The sequence below is a fragment of the Pagrus pagrus genome (assembly GCF_965226575.1).
Source record: "Pagrus pagrus genome assembly, chromosome: 23".
NCBI lineage: Eukaryota > Metazoa > Chordata > Actinopteri > Spariformes > Sparidae > Pagrus > Pagrus pagrus.
In genome coordinates this window covers 12326668-12332592 of record NC_140205.1, presented here as the reverse complement: position 1 = coordinate 12332592, position 5925 = coordinate 12326668, and positions in this window count along the sequence as shown.

The window sequence follows — 5925 nt, the reverse complement described above, 5'->3', positions numbered from 1 at the left end:
GTTTTGGTTGGATTCCGGTGGAATTTGTATTTTACATGAATATTTTAAAGAAAAGACCATTTTTCACGAAAAAATACCCCGCCGATTTATTTCAATAGCTTCCAGGTCTTTGGACCGATTGACTCGAAACTTCTCCCAAACGTGCTCCTGTACCGGCTGAACGAGACACAGCAGTCCCCGTTGGATTCGGGTGGAATTTGTATTTTTGGTGAATATTTTAGTGAAAGGGGCCATTTTGAATGAGGCTGGCTTAAGGCTGCTGTTAGGGCTAGGGTTAGGGTTAAGGGGCTGGGGTTTCGGACCACGGTCGTCTTTTGGCCGATTGACTCGAAATTGATCACGCATGTCCTCCTCACCGGTGGAATGAGGCTCGCCAGTTTTGGTCGGATTCTGGTGGAATTTGTATTTTACATGAATATTTTAAAGGAAAAGCGGCCATTTTTCCTCAAAACCTCGGCCGATTTTTTCAATAGCTTCCAGGTCTTTGGACCGATTGACTCGAAATTTCCCCCAAACGTGCTCCTGTACCGGCTGAACGAGACACAGCAGTCCCCGTTGGATTCGGGTGAAATTTGTATTTTTGGTGAATATTTTAGTCAGAGGGACAATCTTTCATGAGGCCTGGCTTAAGGCTGAGGCTAGGGTTAGGGTTAGGGTTAGGGTTAGTGATTGGCTGGACCGATTGACCCGAAATCGATCAGGCATGTCCTCCTCACTGGTGTAAGCAGGGTCGCCAGTTTTGGTTGGATTCCGGTGGAATTTGTATTTTACATGAATATTTTAAAGAAAAGACCATTTTTCACGAAAAAATACCCCGCCGATTTATTTCAATAGCTTCCAGGTCTTTGGACCGATTGACTCGAAACTTCTCCCAAACGTGCTCCTGTACCGGCTGAACGAGACACAGCAGTCCCCGTTGGATTCGGGTGGAATTTGTATTTTTGGTGAATATTTTAGTGAAAGGGGCCATTTTGAATGAGGCTGGCTTAAGGCTGCTGTTAGGGCTAGGGTTAGGGTTAAGGGGCTGGGGTTTCGGACCACGGTCGTCTTTTGGCCGATTGACTCGAAATTGATCACGCATGTCCTCCTCACCGGTGGAATGAGGCTCGCCAGTTTTGGTCGGATTCTGGTGGAATTTGTATTTTACATGAATATTTTAAAGGAAAAGCGGCCATTTTTCCTCAAAACCTCGGCCGATTTTTTCAATAGCTTCCAGGTCTTTGGACCGATTGACTCGAAATTTCCCCCAAACGTGCTCCTGTACCGGCTGAACGAGACACAGCAGTCCCCGTTGGATTCGGGTGAAATTTGTATTTTTGGTGAATATTTTAGTCAGAGGGACAATCTTTCATGAGGCCTGGCTTAAGGCTGAGGCTAGGGTTAGGGTTAGGGTTAGGGTTAGTGATTGGCTGGACCGATTGACCCGAAATCGATCAGGCATGTCCTCCTCACTGGTGTAAGCAGGGTCGCCAGTTTTGGTTGGATTCCGGTGGAATTTGTATTTTACATGAATATTTTAAAGAAAAGACCATTTTTCACGAAAAAATACCCCGCCGATTTATTTCAATAGCTTCCAGGTCTTTGGACCGATTGACTCGAAACTTCTCCCAAACGTGCTCCTGTACCGGCTGAACGAGACACAGCAGTCCCCGTTGGATTCGGGTGGAATTTGTATTTTTGGTGAATATTTTAGTCAGAGGGACAATCTTTCATGAGGCCTGGCTTAAGGCTGAGGCTAGGGTTAGGGTTAGGGTTAGGGTTAGCGATTGGCTGGACCGATTGACCCGAAATCGATCAGGCATGTCCTCCTCACTGGTGTAAGCAGGGTCGCCAGTTTTGGTTGGATTCCGGTGGAATTTGTATTTTACATGAATATTTTAAAGAAAAGACCATTTTTCACGAAAAAATACCCCGCCGATTTATTTCAATAGCTTCCAGGTCTTTGGACCGATTGACTCGAAACTTCTCCCAAACGTGCTCCTGTACCGGCTGAACGAGACACAGCAGTCCCCGTTGGATTCGGGTGGAATTTGTATTTTTGGTGAATATTTTAGTGAAAGGGGCCATTTTGAATGAGGCTGGCTTAAGGCTGCTGTTAGGGCTAGGGTTAGGGTTAAGGGGCTGGGGTTTCGGACCACGGTCGTCTTTTGACCGATTGACTCGAAATTGATCACGCATGTCCTCCTCACCGGTGGAATGAGGCTCGCCAGTTTTGGTCGGATTCTGGTGGAATTTGTATTTTACATGAATATTTTAAAGGAAAAGCGGCCATTTTTCCTCAAAACCTCGGCCGATTTTTTCAATAGCTTCCAGGTCTTTGGACCGATTGACTCGAAATTTCCCCCAAACGTGCTCCTGTACCGGCTGAACGAGACACAGCAGTCCCCGTTGGATTCGGGTGAAATTTGTATTTTTGGTGAATATTTTAGTCAGAGGGACAATCTTTCATGAGGCCTGGCTTAAGGCTGAGGCTAGGGTTAGGGTTAGGGTTAGGGTTAGGGTTAGCGATTGGCTGGACCGATTGACCCGAAATCGATCAGGCATGTCCTCCTCACTGGTGTAAGCAGGGTCGCCAGTTTTGGTTGGATTCCGGTGGAATTTGTATTTTACATGAATATTTTAAAGAAAAGACCATTTTTCACGAAAAAATACCCCGCCGATTTATTTCAATAGCTTCCAGGTCTTTGGACCGATTGACTCGAAACTTCTCCCAAACGTGCTCCTGTACCGGCTGAACGAGACACAGCAGTCCCCGTTGGATTCGGGTGGAATTTGTATTTTTGGTGAATATTTTAGTGAAAGGGGCCATTTTGAATGAGGCTGGCTTAAGGCTGCTGTTAGGGCTAGGGTTAGGGTTAAGGGGCTGGGGTTTCGGACCACGGTCGTCTTTTGGCCGATTGACTCGAAATTGATCACGCATGTCCTCCTCACCGGTGGAATGAGGCTCTCCAGTTTTGGTCGGATTCTGGTGGAATTTGTATTTTACATGAATATTTTAAAGGAAAAGCGACCATTTTTCCTCAAAACCTCGGCCGATTTTTTCAATAGCTTCCAGGTCTTTGGACCGATTGACTCGAAATTTCCCCCAAACGTGCTCCTGTACCGGCTGAACGAGACACAGCAGTCCCCGTTGGATTCGGGTGGAATTTGTATTTTTGGTGAATATTTTAGTGAAAGGGGCCATTTTGAATGAGGCTGGCTTAAGGCTGCTGTTAGGGCTAGGGTTAGGGTTAAGGGGCTGGGGTTTCGGACCACGGTCGTCTTTTGACCGATTGACTCGAAATTGATCACGCATGTCCTCCTCACCGGTGGAATGAGGCTCGCCAGTTTTGGTCGGATTCTGGTGGAATTTGTATTTTACATGAATATTTTAAAGGAAAAGCGACCATTTTTCCTCAAAACCTCGGCCGATTTTTTCAATAGCTTCCAGGTCTTTGGACCGATTGACTCGAAATTTCCCCCAAACGTGCTCCTGTACCGGCTGAACGAGACACAGCAGTCCCCGTTGGATTCGGGTGAAATTTGTATTTTTGGTGAATATTTTAGTCAGAGGGACAATCTTTCATGAGGCCTGGCTTAAGGCTGAGGCTAGGGTTAGGGTTAGGGTTAGGGTTAGTGATTGGCTGGACCGATTGACCCGAAATCGATCAGGCATGTCCTCCTCACTGGTGTAAGCAGGGTCGCCAGTTTTGGTTGGATTCCGGTGGAATTTGTATTTTACATGAATATTTTAAAGAAAAGACCATTTTTCACGAAAAAATACCCCGCCGATTTATTTCAATAGCTTCCAGGTCTTTGGACCGATTGACTCGAAACTTCTCCCAAACGTGCTCCTGTACCGGCTGAACGAGACACAGCAGTCCCCGTTGGATTCGGGTGGAATTTGTATTTTTGGTGAATATTTTAGTGAAAGGGGCCATTTTGAATGAGGCTGGCTTAAGGCTGCTGTTAGGGCTAGGGTTAGGGTTAAGGGGCTGGGGTTTCGGACCACGGTCGTCTTTTGGCCGATTGACTCGAAATTGATCACGCATGTCCTCCTCACCGGTGGAATGAGGCTCGCCAGTTTTGGTCGGATTCTGGTGGAATTTGTATTTTACATGAATATTTTAAAGGAAAAGCGGCCATTTTTCCTCAAAACCTCGGCCGATTTTTTCAATAGCTTCCAGGTCTTTGGACCGATTGACTCGAAATTTCCCCCAAACGTGCTCCTGTACCGGCTGAACGAGACACAGCAGTCCCCGTTGGATTCGGGTGAAATTTGTATTTTTGGTGAATATTTTAGTCAGAGGGACAATCTTTCATGCGGCCTGGCTTAAGGCTGAGGCTAGGGTTAGGGTTAGGGTTAGGGTTAGGGTTAGCGATTGGCTGGACCGATTGACCCGAAATCGATCAGGCATGTCCTCCTCACTGGTGTAAGCAGGGTCGCCAGTTTTGGTAGGATTCTGGTGGAATTTGTATTTTACATGAATATTTTAAAGAAAAGACCATTTTTCACGAAAAAATACCCCGCCGATTTATTTCAATAGCTTCCAGGTCTTTGGACCGATTGACTCGAAACTTCTCCCAAACGTGCTCCTGTACCGGCTGAACGAGACACAGCAGTCCCCGTTGGATTCGGGTGGAATTTGTATTTTTGGTGAATATTTTAGTGAAAGGGGCCATTTTGAATGAGGCTGGCTTAAGGCTGCTGTTAGGGCTAGGGTTAGGGTTAAGGGGCTGGGGTTTCGGACCACGGTCGTCTTTTGACCGATTGACTCGAAATTGATCACGCATGTCCTCACCGGTGGAATGAGGCTCTCCAGTTTTGGTCGGATTCTGGTGGAATTTGTATTTTACATGAATATTTTAAAGGAAAAGCGACCATTTTTCCTCAAAACCTCGGCCGATTTTTTCAATAGCTTCCAGGTCTTTGGACCGATTGACTCGAAATTTCCCCCAAACGTGCTCCTGTACCGGCTGAACGAGACACAGCAGTCCCCGTTGGATTCGGGTGGAATTTGTATTTTTGGTGAATATTTTAGTGAAAGGGGCCATTTTGAATGAGGCTGGCTTAAGGCTGCTGTTAGGGCTAGGGTTAGGGTTAAGGGGCTGGGGTTTCGGACCACGGTCGTCTTTTGACCGATTGACTCGAAATTGATCACGCATGTCCTCCTCACCGGTGGAATGAGGCTCGCCAGTTTTGGTCGGATTCTGGTGGAATTTGTATTTTACATGAATATTTTAAAGGAAAAGCGACCATTTTTCCTCAAAACCTCGGCCGATTTTTTCAATAGCTTCCAGGTCTTTGGACCGATTGACTCGAAATTTCCCCCAAACGTGCTCCTGTACCGGCTGAACGAGACACAGCAGTCCCCGTTGGATTCGGGTGAAATTTGTATTTTTGGTGAATATTTTAGTCAGAGGGACAATCTTTCATGAGGCCTGGCTTCAGGCTGAGGCTAGGGTTAGGGTTAGGGTTAGGGTTAGTGATTGGCTGGACCGATTGACCCGAAATCGATCAGGCATGTCCTCCTCACTGGCGTAAGCAGGGTCGCCAGTTTTGGTTGGATTCCGGTGGAATTTGTATTTTACATGAATATTTTAAAGAAAAGACCATTTTTCACGAAAAAATACCCCGCCGATTTATTTCAATAGCTTCCAGGTCTTTGGACCGATTGACTCGAAACTTCTCCCAAACGTGCTCCTGTACCGGCTGAACGAGACACAGCAGTCCCCGTTGGATTCGGGTGGAATTTGTATTTTTGGTGAATATTTTAGTGAAAGGGGCCATTTTGAATGAGGCTGGCTTAAGGCTGCTGTTAGGGCTAGGGTTAGGGTTAAGGGGCTGGGGTTTCGGACCACGGTCGTCTTTTGACCGATTGACTCGAAATTGATCACGCATGTCCTCCTCACCGGTGGAATGAGGCTCGCCAGTTTTGGTCGGAT